General features: G+C 32.1%; 1 non-coding gene and 2 pseudogenes across 1 annotated transcript; all 3 read right to left on the bottom strand.

Moving 5' to 3' along the window:
• Positions 1 to 217: 217 nt before the first annotated feature.
• Positions 218 to 366, bottom strand: LOC112419560 (uncharacterized; annotated as a pseudogene).
• Positions 367 to 3,936: 3,570 nt separating this feature from the next.
• LOC112419548 (U2 spliceosomal RNA) lies at positions 3,937 to 4,128 on the bottom strand. Its single transcript, XR_003009683.1, has one exon. It is a non-coding gene; the product is annotated as a U2 spliceosomal RNA (small nuclear RNA).
• A 5,259-nt stretch (positions 4,129 to 9,387) lies between these two features.
• Positions 9,388 to 9,499, bottom strand: LOC112419561 (uncharacterized; annotated as a pseudogene).
• Between the last annotated feature and the right edge of the window lie 3,388 nt (positions 9,500 to 12,887).

The raw sequence follows: 12,887 nt of genomic DNA, 5'->3' as shown, positions 1-12,887 counted from the left end.
AACAAATGGAGAAATTTATAAATGGAGAGGATATTGACCCGGTGAAGATGGATATCATGAGGAGCCTTCGCTTTGTGAGATACTAATATCTCTTTGTGCAATAACGTGATCACTTGACTCAACACTTTTGTTGATATATATTAAATATATTCCCAGATTAATTCAACAACACATCAACATAATGCACAACCATATAATGGTTAAAAGATAAAAACCCAAAGGCAACACTTGAAAAGCCCAATAGCAAGCTCTCACCCTCAAAAAAGTAATTTAATATTGTTGAGAACCATTGAGTCACTGATCAAATATTAAACTGATAAGAACAAATACTACACTTGATCTTCGCCAAAAGGCCAAGAATGGTATAAGTTGAAAGATGAACTCGCTTATGCTTTTATATATCACATCCCTTCACTTGCTTTCTTGAACAGTCGATGTGGGACTATTTTGAAACAACTTGCTTGGTAGACTCACTTCCTAAAACACTTTCTTCCTCCTTTGTTTTCCTTATTCTTAAAACATTATCATCAATCATAGTACGTAAGTACATACACATAGGCCATCATGATGAATTGCCAAAAATAAAATTGATATTCTTGTCTTAAGGCAAAATATCATGATCTGATTCTTATCTTATCCCTTGCTTTTGTTGATGGGCTAACCGGCTAAGGCTATTATATCTTTCATCTTTGTGTTCATTCGTTTTTGAGAGCCACTGTTGTGTGTGTCTGTTATAATTCAAACTGTAATGTAGTACGATAACTACAGACAGCTATTGTTTTGTGGAGTTTTAATAATGTAGACATTTCGGCAAATTAAAACTTACACAGTTTTGGTTGATCAATTTCAAATAGGAACTTATTTGAAAAATAGAGTTTCTACAAAATAATTTATGTCATTGTTGCAGGTTAAGCAATTTATTTCTTGTTTCTGCTAAAGTGTCGAAATAGAAATGGTTGTTCAACTAAATTTAGCTGAATTGTTGCATTTACTTTTTAGTTTATAAACCAATGGACTAAGCATAAATAAAGAAACATAATGAATGAAAGAAACAACAATAACTTAAGATCTAACAACAATAATTTATTCTTGTGATTCTTTTTCGTAGCACTTATTTCTTCTTCTTTCTTTCTAAGCTCTCCTTCTAACTAAGATTTATGTATCTTCATATTTTTCTTCTTCACTTGTTCTTTGTAATTAATATCTGTGGAGATCAATTGTTTTGAAACCATTCCATAACGAGAAGATGTGAGAACTGAGTAATTGTAAGAACAGAAAATGCAGTTTGCGAAAATGAAGAGAATTTTGAAACAAGGGAGAGAACTCCAACCGTGTTTTTATCTTCTACTTTTCGTTTTTTAACTGACTTTCGCAACCGCAGCTCCTTAGAGCGAGCGCAAGTTGTGATAAGGCTGGACATTATGAAATTCTTTCAATGGCGATACGCGTGACTCATAACATGCAACTTAGGTCGATGCTGTCCCTTTTGATTGTTTTCCGTCATTGTCCCATTTATATTCAGTCAAACATCGTAGGAAATATAACACGACCACATAGTTGTTTGGTTTGGGTGATTTGAGTTTCAAGGTCATTTTTTCGTTTTTTTGCTCATATATGCCTTTCCGAGGAGGCTATGGAGGTTTTTGAATTGATGTTGTTAAGTCATGTTGAGCCGAATGAGGTGACTTTGATTGCGGTGGTTTCAGCTTGTTCTGAGATGGGTAACCTTGAAATGGAGAAAGAGAGAATAGGAACAACGACGGCTACGATTTCATTAGACTAACAATAGCTTAACATTACAAAAGGTTATAAGAGAATATATAATAAAATTTAATGGACTCTAACTTACTAATATAAATGCCCAATAACTTAAGCCTAATACTTTATTATCTAACATCTACCCTCAAACTCACAATGAGTCAACAAGAAGCATTCTGAGTTTGTCATACAAAATACGAAAAACATACTAAATAATATAAAGTTCTAACACTACCCCTCAAGCTGAAGCTTACTAAGCTTTAAGCTTGTTACAAATTAACCAAGAAAAATAAACCAAATCAGCTGTCAGCAAACCCAATGGAGAGCAGCAACAAACCAAACTTAGTTATCTTTGTAGAGAGCAGCAAGAACCATCACCATCAACCAATCAAAGAGAGAGAACCATCCAAACAATAGAACCAGTAGAGAGAAGCAGCCATACATAAGAACCAATAGAGGAGAACCAAAGAATCATCAAAAGTGGGAGAAGTGCAATCAGAAGAATCAAAAAAGGGGGGAGAAGTGCAATGCAATCAGAAGAATCAAAAGGGGGGAGAAGTGCAATGCAATCAATCGGAAGAACCAATAGGGTAGAAGTGCAATCAATCGGAAGAATCAAAAGAGTGGAGAAGTGCAATGCAATGCAATCAGAAGAACCAATAGGGGGAGAAATGCAATCAATCAGAAGAATCAAAAGATGGGAGAAGTACAATGCAATCAATCGGAAGAACCAATAGGGGAGAAGTGCAATCAATGAGAAGAATAAAAAAGGGGAGAAAGAAACCAAATTGTGAGCACATGCTCACCAAACAACCAAAGTGTGAGAAATCGACTCACCAAACAAGCAAATTATGAGTTCTTGACCCACCAAACAAACAAATGAACAAACCAATTGTGAGCACTATTTTGACTCACCCAACAACCAAACAAATTGAACCAAACTAAATTGAACAAAACTAAATCAAGACAACTTGAAGAACCAAAACGAACGTAACCAAACGAACCAAGACAAGTTGAACCAAAGCAACCAAGACAAAGACAAACAAACAAACGAACAAACCTACTGTGAGCACTATTCTGACTCACTTTGCATATGAAACCACTTTATTCTACCTAACTCACTTTATTCTACCTAATTAAAATTCACTGAAGGTAAAGAAAGAACCAACGAAACCAACAAAACAAACCTCGTATACATATTATTCTTCAAGCACACAAATTAGACGACATATTCCCAAACTTTTGGGAACTCAACAGCGGAAGCGACGACTAAATCAAGGAGGGTCAAACCACGCTCTTGATACCATGTTAACAATACAGATATAAAATGGAGAAAGAGAGAATAGGAACAACGACGGCTACGATTTCATTAGACTAACAATAGCTTAACATTACAAAAGGTTATAAGAGAATATATAATAAAATCTAATGGACTTTAACTTACTAATATAAATGTCCAATAACTTAAGCCTAATACTTTATTATCTAACACTCTTGAACTTTAACATGATTCTAAAATGACACTAAAAACCCTATATGATTTCTGGTCATCAACAACAAAACACGATTATGAATTACTATGAATCTCATTAGAATACTAAACATGATTCTGAACTATTCTGAATCAAAACATGTTATGAACTATTTCTGAAATTCAACTTGTTCAATTGTTAGAAAATGAAAAATGGATAAAGAATTAGTTTTAAGTTCTGTGCTTTTATGTGTTCTGGTGGTGATTTCGATTTCCAGAATTAAAATCTAATAATTGAAGTTGAAATTCAGTAAACCAAACCTATAATGCTTTATATAGGTTGGATTAATATAAGGTTGGATTTAGAGGAGACATAAAGAAAGTGAATGGGTTTGAATCACAATTAAGAAGTTGATAGGAAACCGAAACGTGAAGGTAAAGAGGATTATTTCAATTGATCCAATGACCAGGATTCACATTAGTAAATCAACATCAACATAATGCACAACCGTGTAGCAAATTAAATGGTTAAAAAAGTAAAATAAAATAGAACTTGAATTGGTGGTGTGTGCTAGCAAATTAGGGTCATGCTAGAGCATCGGTTAGCAATATATAACCATTTGATAAAAAGGGATGACCACGATTCTATCAGTAAATAAACATCAAACATAATGGTTAAAACCATAAAAAAAATTGAACTTGAATTGGTGGGGTGTGCCACCCAATGCAATAGTGTAACACAGAGGCAACAAAAAGCCAAATCGCAAGCTATTGAAATGGCATCTACCTCTCAAAAAAGCAATTTAAAACCATTGTGACCCATTAGGCCACTAATCAAATATTAAACTAATAAGAACAAATACTACACTTGATCTTAGCCAAAAGGCCGAGAAAGGTATGAGTTGAAATATGAACTTGCTTATGCTTTTATATATCACATCCCTTCACTTGTTTTCTTGAACAACCGATGTGGGACTTTTTTGAAATAGCTTGTTTGGTAGACTCTTCCTAACTCTTTCAGCCTCCCTTATGTTTCTTTATATGATTAACATGAAACAGCGTGCTTGGTTGATCACCACTTCTAGAAACAATCAAGTCTAGTTTGCAGCATCATATGAAGACATTAGAAAACGGTTGAGTGGTAATGGTAGTGGCCATTAACATGATGATGTAATTTAATATAAACAGGCTCTTAATAATGCATAATTTGCATATTATTGTACAGACATAATGCACATGGAAATTTGAGGTTTCAAAGTGATAGTGAAAACTATGTGCTGGAGTCTGAGAGATTTTTGTATGTACTTAGTATACATACATTGTGCCTATTAAGATAATCGATATTTGTCTTTGACAGTTGTTTTATAGGCACAATACAATCATATTCAACTTTTCTAAAACAATGGTCACAGTGACAATCCTTGATTTTGTAGAGAATCAAGGTCAAATGCAATCGAAGCAACGTCCCCTACAGTCGCAGAGATACTGAAAACTCTGATGTAGCAGTCTAGATCGTGGTCACATAGCTTTGTTTGAGTTCTTCGGCACCCTGCAGGAACAGTTATAGATTCCTTTGATGTTATTAGGAAAATTTCAGATCAGAGTGCCCCATCTATGTTATGTTGATTATGTTCTATTGCAATTTTCATTTGTTAAAGCCTGCTCATGTCTGTGACTTTTGAAGTAGAAATAGTTCTCTACAACATATAAATCACAACACTAGTTTGGTTGTAGATAAATCTAACAACCATCATGTGTGATGAAATGCAATGCTCTTAAATGTTAATTGATGAGTCACTAAATTTAACGTTTTGGGCCTATTTTCATTTTTTTACTTGACAATTCAATAATTTATATGTTCACAAAGCAACACTCACTTGCCACTCTCACACTTGATACTCCATACCTCTCAAATTATACGACGTTTTGCTTATTTTACACGTATTCAGAAATATAATTAATTTTGTATGGTAAATAAATATTATGAGTTATTTTACAAAATTATCCTTAATAAATTGTATGGAAAAGATAAATTGAAGAATTGAAATAATAGAGCATAATAAATAGTTAAATAATAAATAAGGATATAATATGAAAAATAACATTAATTTTTTGTTGGTATTGTAAAGCAACATATAATTTGGGACGGAGTAAGTGAAATTACATAAATATCAATTTCTTAGAGCTTGTCAAGATAGTAACTTTATGAAGAGAAAGTCTTGTATGATCGCAACCATTTGCTCACGCTATTCATACACACGTATTTAAAAAAATGTAGAAAAATAAAATAATAAAATAAAATTAAATAATTTTGTATGTTTCATTTTTGGAATCTTTAATGATCGTTATAGTGTTTTTTTTTGTCATCCTTACAAATACGATTGTTTCATCCAATTCTTAGTTGTCAAGAAGTTAAGAAAATAAAGTACATCAAATCAATCTACACAACTACATCACACATACGATATCTACACATCAACTTACCAAAACATGAACATTTTATCTATTTATTTTATTTATACATATGAAATTTTATTATTACAGTTGTATTTGATATTACAACCAAGGATAGAGATAAAACAAAATTACAAATGGTCTACTCATCTAAAATCTTTACTTTTCATTCATATATGACCTTTCATTCCGATTAATGTTGACATTTTGGACAAACCATCAACTTTTCCTTATATAGTCATTGTCAAGTTCATTGTGCATAGGAGAGCCATATCAATTAGCTTTATGCTCTTTGTATCTTTTCAGAAGAGTCAACACCAACGTCCTTGTTGCTAAGAGAGTCGACAACAACAATATTCTTCCCTACAGAGTCATCTTCCTTGCTCTCAAGTAAGACTCTCCAACAAGAGGGAGTCAACATCTCCAAATTTCCTATACTCTTTTAAAATTTCATCACTTTTCATAAAATCTTTAAATTTTAGAATAGCACGACACATGCAGTCCCATTTTCGAGAACATGGAACTACAAATCAATCAGTCCTCGTACAAACTGAAAAATCCATAGCTAACACACAAAAAAGGACACATATAATATCTAAACAACAACTTGTCTCTTTATTTATAGACATGAATCTACAAATCATTTACTCCTTATAAAAACTCAAAAACCCAAACACAAAAAAGAAAAAAATGAGACTAGGGTGAGGCTACCTTAGAATCAAACACTGTTTTATTAAGTGTTTTTCTCACATCACATGGTAAGACATGCTTTCGAGACCTATGCACCAACCCATAAGTAAAGCTATTTCATTTTCAGTACAAAAGTTATTTTAAGCATCGATATAGTTAAAAATAAAAGCAAATTAGTCCTTGAGAAAAATAAATTGAGACAACTTATAGCTCATACATTTTTTTCATATTGTTTGGTTGATGAAGGAAAGAAAAAAAATAAGATAAAATAAATAACAAGTAAGATGATTATTCAGTAGTTTAGTATTAGAAAGAAAAAAAAATTATGTGTAATTATAAAATGGCATACATGCTCTTAAACAAAAATTAGATACGATAAAAAGAATAAAATAACAAAGAAATATTCATAAATACTTAAAAGTTATTTCTTGGTGGATTTAAAGGAAGGGCTTTGTTTTGACTTGTGCTTTAATCGACTCGAGGAAACTCTTAAAAAAAGTTGATGCTATTGCATCCACATCATAGTTGCAAACCAAATTTTAAACCTTTTAATTATGATATGGAGGGAATTATGGTATAAGAGTCGAGAACCTTTTGATTTCTCAAAGTAAATAGAAGATTCGGTTTTTAAGAGAAGTAGACGTAAATGAGAAATAGATGAGATTCATTTTTAGCATCACATAATTTTGATGGGTAAAATTTAGGTGCATTTCTTTGGGTACGTACATTTTTTATGATCCTTAATTTACAATAGGCTTTAAGTGTAACAAACTTTAAAAAAATTATGTATCTAAGAAAATCATAGGTAGTTAAGTTAAGAATCATATAAACCTTCAGTCCTCAGTATACGAATATATTATTTTTTAAGGTTCATTGAATTGCTAATAAATTGGTATATATTATATATCAGGTACATCAGTTAGTCAATGAATCTTAAGAGGAAAGAAATTCTTATATTTATGATGAAGAGAGTATTATAGAAGTACTCTCATTTGTAAGGAAGCGAGAAAAATGCAATGTTATTGAGTGGAGGTGCTTTAATAAACACACTTTATCCGAATCCGTGAGACTTGCACATTTGTTGAAATGTAATGAAGAGTTATTGGTGAAACTTATTTATTAAACAAGACTTGAGTGAGGTCCCCTTAAGTACTTGAGTGAGAAGATTCCATGTTCTAAAACTCTTTTAACAATAGATCTCGCCAATACATCTTTTGTGTCTAGGTCGTTTATTAATAGAGTTATCTATTTCTTTTAAGAAATAAAGAAGAGATTGATCCATGCAAATGAATTTTACGAAGAAAAAAAAACTACATAGTTCATGGGGGATGCTTGAATATTGGAGACTGTTTTCTTTTTCATTTTTTGTTTCTATTTCGTGTGTAGGAAACGGATACTTGAATAGGGGGAGCAATCTATCTCTTCCACAAATTTTGTATTTTCATTACCCTCCAACTTCTCGTGAATGTAAGACCTAGAGATGCATTCAAAATGTAGTACGTGTATGTCTTATTTGGAAGTTATCATGGTTCTCAATAGTTAGATGAAAATATAATGTCACATGATTTATAATAATGTAAAAAATTCAATCTTTTTCTAATGGTTTATGTCTTCCGACCAAATGAAGCGCACTATATAGTGGTGCTAATAACATTTTTTTATCTACACTTTTTTATTGGTTGAAATTCAAATGAGTCTTATTACTGCAAAAAAAAAATCTTAATGAATTTCATTAAATTCTATAGACTCGCATAAATTTAATGGGGTCGATATAAATTTTAATAAATAAAAATGTGTGTTGAAAAGAATTTTTGCTGACCAAACTCATTAAGAAAATAGGTTTTCCTCTACATAATTGTAACAAATAAAAAACACAAATTTTGACATCTCGAATATTCCATATTTCCATGCGAAAGGTAAAAAACTTAAGCCAGCAGAAGGTAAAAAATCCATGTTTGATTTTTAAAAGAGCTATGAAGTGTTATTGCTAAACTCTGACACACATCTACATTCTACAATGAAGACCAGTGATCAAAGAACAAAGAAAATGGAAAATGAAAGCACTTATTTTGTGTGATTAATTGCATGGTCTTATCAATTTCTCCTCTATGTTTGAGTCTAACCCTATGCTGACTCTTAGAACCACTGCCTATAATCATATAAGGTTCAAGACACCCTGCCAATAAATTTGTAATCATATTTGTCCACTCATTGACTAAAATTTCTCACAATATAAACGATTGCATAATTTCTCTTAAAATTTCTCACTATATAAAAGATTGTATAGTAGTAAGATCATCTTACATTTTTACTTTACATATCAAAATGACATATTATAGTTAAATAAAGCTAAAGTAAGAGTTGTATAATTTCTCTTGTTAATATATAAAAGGTTATGGATAAATAAAGGCCTATAATGAATTTTTGAACTCTTATGTAGTATTCTTCTCATTCTTTAGGAACTGTGTTTTGGACTCAGCAAAATCTATAGCAGACTTGAATGCAAGAGGGTACATAAAGGAATTAGAAAAGGTGAATCTAATTAATCTGGCTAGAAGTAAAGGCTTCCCTCCATTCACCAAACCAACCATAAGAGTCTCTTAAACAATCTAGGATTGTTTATTCTTGCAGAAGCAAACCAACCACAGTGAAGATGGATATATATCATGAGGACCACATCCAAAATACCAAGTGTTAACAATTTGCATGATGTATCGTGGAAGAGTTTAATTAGAATACTCTGACAGAGTAAAAAAAACATTACACGGTCAACCAATTAAAATCATTCTTTAAAACACATCAGCTAAGTGGTAAAAAATGGAAAAATCAAATAAAATTTAAACTAATAAATATCATAATCCTTATTCCTTATCAGTCTAAAAAACCTTGTTTTGATTATAAACTACTGCAACATTTTCTAGCTTTCCCTAACCTTGTCCTACCTCTCTGCCTAGTTCCCATCAAAGCACTAATAATCCTTCATCATCGATTTTCATGAAAATCCCAATAGCATATTGAAATGGCCTCTCCCTCTCAAAAAAAACTAACTTAATACCACTAATCAAATATTAAACTGATAAGAACAGATACTACACTTGATCTTAGCCAAAAGGCCGAGAAAGGTATGAGTTGAAAGATGAACTTGCTTATGCTTTTATATATCAAGTCCCTTCACTTGATTCCTTGAACAACCAATGTGGGACTTTTTTGAAACACTCAAGATCTATCAATCAGTATAGACGGTTTCCTAATCGTCAATATTTCATAACAAGTCATTGCATTTGCACCAGTTCTCGAAAAAATCAAGTCTGCAACATCATATGCAGACATTAAATAACAGTTGAGTGGCAATGGTAATGGCCATTAATGCATAGGTAAAACTAAAGTTGAAGAATTAAAGATAAACAGGTTCTTAATAATGCATAATTTTCAGATTATAGTACAGGCATATGCACCTAGAAATTTCAGCTTTCAAAGTGAAAGTGAAAACTATGTGCTGGAGTCTGAGAGATTTTTGTGCAATCGATGCAACGTCCCCTACAGTCGCATCGATATTGAAAACTCTGATGTAGCAGTCTAGATCGTGGTCATATAGCTTTGTTTGAGTTCTTCTGCACGCTGCAGGAACAGTTATAGATTCCTTTGATGCCATTAGGAAAATTTTAGAATGGAGTGCCCATCTATGTCATGTTGATTATGTTCTGTTGCAATTTTCATTTGTTAAAGTAATTTAAAGTGATAAAGCCTGCTCATGTCTGTGACTTATGAAGTGAAAATAGTTCACTACAACATATAAATCACAACACTAGTTTGGTTGAACATCAATCCAACCACCATGTTATGTTAAATGATAACATAAATTGATGAGTCGCTAAATTAAAGTTTTGGACCTATTTTCATTAATTTACTCGAACCAAACGTTCATATATTTCTCCGAATCAAATTATGCTTGCTTAGAAATGCTGTTTGGCTGCTGAATATTGTATATAGGAAATTGTTTTGAAAAATCGGACATTGTTGCAGCAGCGACTGCTGTGGTCATGGATTGGTACTGAGAAGGTGCATTTGAATGTAAAGTTTATATTTATTTATTTTTTTGGTTAAAAAAATGCAAAGTTTATACTTTTTGTTTTCTTAACAAATATTTTTAGGACAATTATTAGCATGGCCTTTAAACTCAAATGAAAATATAGTTCGCACACAATTAAGATCGTTAAATAGTTACAATTCATTTGAGTAATCCTGAAAGATGAGTCGTAGTCACAAACTCATCGTAAGTACTTCTCTAACGCAAAGCAAACACAATGTGTATCGCGGAAATCAAGCCTTTGTTTGTAGATCAAAATTATGGAGATCTATTTTTACTCTCGATAGATTTCTTAGCAAAATACTTCTCCAAATACAAGAACAGATAGCATTTTTCCCATGGACAAAAATGATTTTTAAGATTGTTGCGTAAATGCAGCTCAATTGATAGTTCCATGAACATTGAAATGATGAGACCGTGGTTTGAATCCCAATTCTTCACTTTTCTATATTTATAATGTGTGAGTCTAACCACCAGACTATTTAAAAAAAAAAATGATTTTTAAGATTGATAGCACAAGATGTGCAAAATTGCTCTCAGTTGCACACAGTTTGATCTCGATCGGATGTTCATGATCTCAAATTTGGTAATTTTAGTATTTACCAAGAACAAAAATCTGCTCAGATCTAAACCATCTGATTTCGATCGGACACTTATGGGTCCCTAAGTGCATGTGTTCAATCATGAGGAGACAGCAATCTAAGTTCGTGGTTAAAGAAGCTCCCAAATTATGTATACATTCCAATTTCAATGTGTTGTAAGGGACCTACAATTTCCAATAACGTGCATTGGGTAAACAAAAAAGGAAACTTACGGACATTTGTTTGGGGAACTAGGCAAGACCCTACACTATCAATTAGAAACTCCCTAAAATGTATTGGATCTCGCTTATAACTTTGATAAGTTGTAGAGTTCAATGTATTTTAATAGTGAAATCTTTCACATAATCCTCTCAAGCTCTTTTTTTCTTTCACAATTGAGAGAATCCAAATCCTATGCTCTAAGTGGGTTTCTCTAAGATGTTTATTAGTCTTTTAAATTTTTTGTTACTTTGATGGTTCGGTGTATGATGATGATTTTCGGTGGAAGCTATGGGATCACGCAAAGAAATTTGTCTTCCTTGAAGCTACAATACTACTGTCAAGACAAGAGAGATGTTAACTATTGTTAGACAATAAACGTCAGTTAACTATGTTCGATAGATGCCTACGAGCAACTGCAAAGTACCTAAAAAGCGATCCTCAAAGTCACCTTGCTTTCTCAGTTTGATAGCCCTTCTTATGTTTTTGTCATTCGACATTCCCTTATGCAAGGATAGGAGGTATCTCAAACTTGTGTTGAAGTTTTAAAACTTTGGTTTTTGGTAGAGTGACCATTAGCAGTTTTGCTTAAAGTAGAACCTAAGTGTAAAAACTAATGGATTTTCTCTATTTTGCATATCAACAGTTTCAAAAAAGTCTTTCGATTTCACCAAAACTTGCATAATGCTACAATTAAGAACTGAAATTAGAATACCTGTCGATACTTACAAGTTGTAAAAATTTCTGTGTGACTTAGAAGAAAGTTCCTATGAGTTTAAGTGAGTGAAACTGTTGTAAAGTCTCATGTGACTTAGAAGAAAAGTATGTAAGCCTATTGAGACTAAGCAATACAAGTTGTAAAATGTTTGAAGTGGAGGAAGTCTTAGGTGCAGCTGTTGTAAATGCTTTTCAATTACCATGGTGAAAAAACTCATCAAAGACGAGGATTGGATTAGCCCACATTGGGTGAACTAACATAAATTCACGCGTGTTGAATTCTCTATCAATACCCGTATATCCTGCAGTAAAGTTTGAATTCAATTAACACACTAGTATCGTTTTTTTATTACCTATCATATTATATTACACACCTCAGAACATACTTCAAAACGTTCAGAAATTAAGCACAAATTAATTTAAAAGGGTTGCAATCCAAACCCCCATTTCTTATGACTATATAATTCACGCGTGTTATGTTGTGTCTTAAAAGTACTATTCATAAACTCATACCACTCAGTGAAGGGAAACAACTCTTTCAAAATTTTCTCTAACACTTGAACCAAACATATATATCTTATTCACGTTCATCACTCAACAATTGTATCACTTGATCTAAGTGGTTATTTCACGCATCAACACCAATTAATGCCACTTTTCAAACCATCTATTTTTTCGAATTCACAAAAACATATGTTGCTCTAAAAAATAGATTAATTGCACTTTTGATCCATCTATTTACAAAATAGCTTCAAAAAAGAAAATGCTAACAAATATGAAAATAAAGTCTTAAACTTGTGTGGTCAAATTATAAAAAGTTTAAAAAACAATATTTTCAATGCCATTTATGTTTTGTTTTTTTAACTAGTGTCCTAATGACACTAGATAGTAGATAGCATGACCCAATAAA

This window comes from Medicago truncatula, chromosome 2 (assembly GCF_003473485.1).
Source record: "Medicago truncatula cultivar Jemalong A17 chromosome 2, MtrunA17r5.0-ANR, whole genome shotgun sequence".
Taxonomy (NCBI): Eukaryota; Viridiplantae; Streptophyta; class Magnoliopsida; order Fabales; family Fabaceae; genus Medicago; species Medicago truncatula.
The sequence above is the reverse complement of the archived record's forward strand: the minus strand, read 5'-3'. Positions and strand labels throughout refer to the sequence as shown.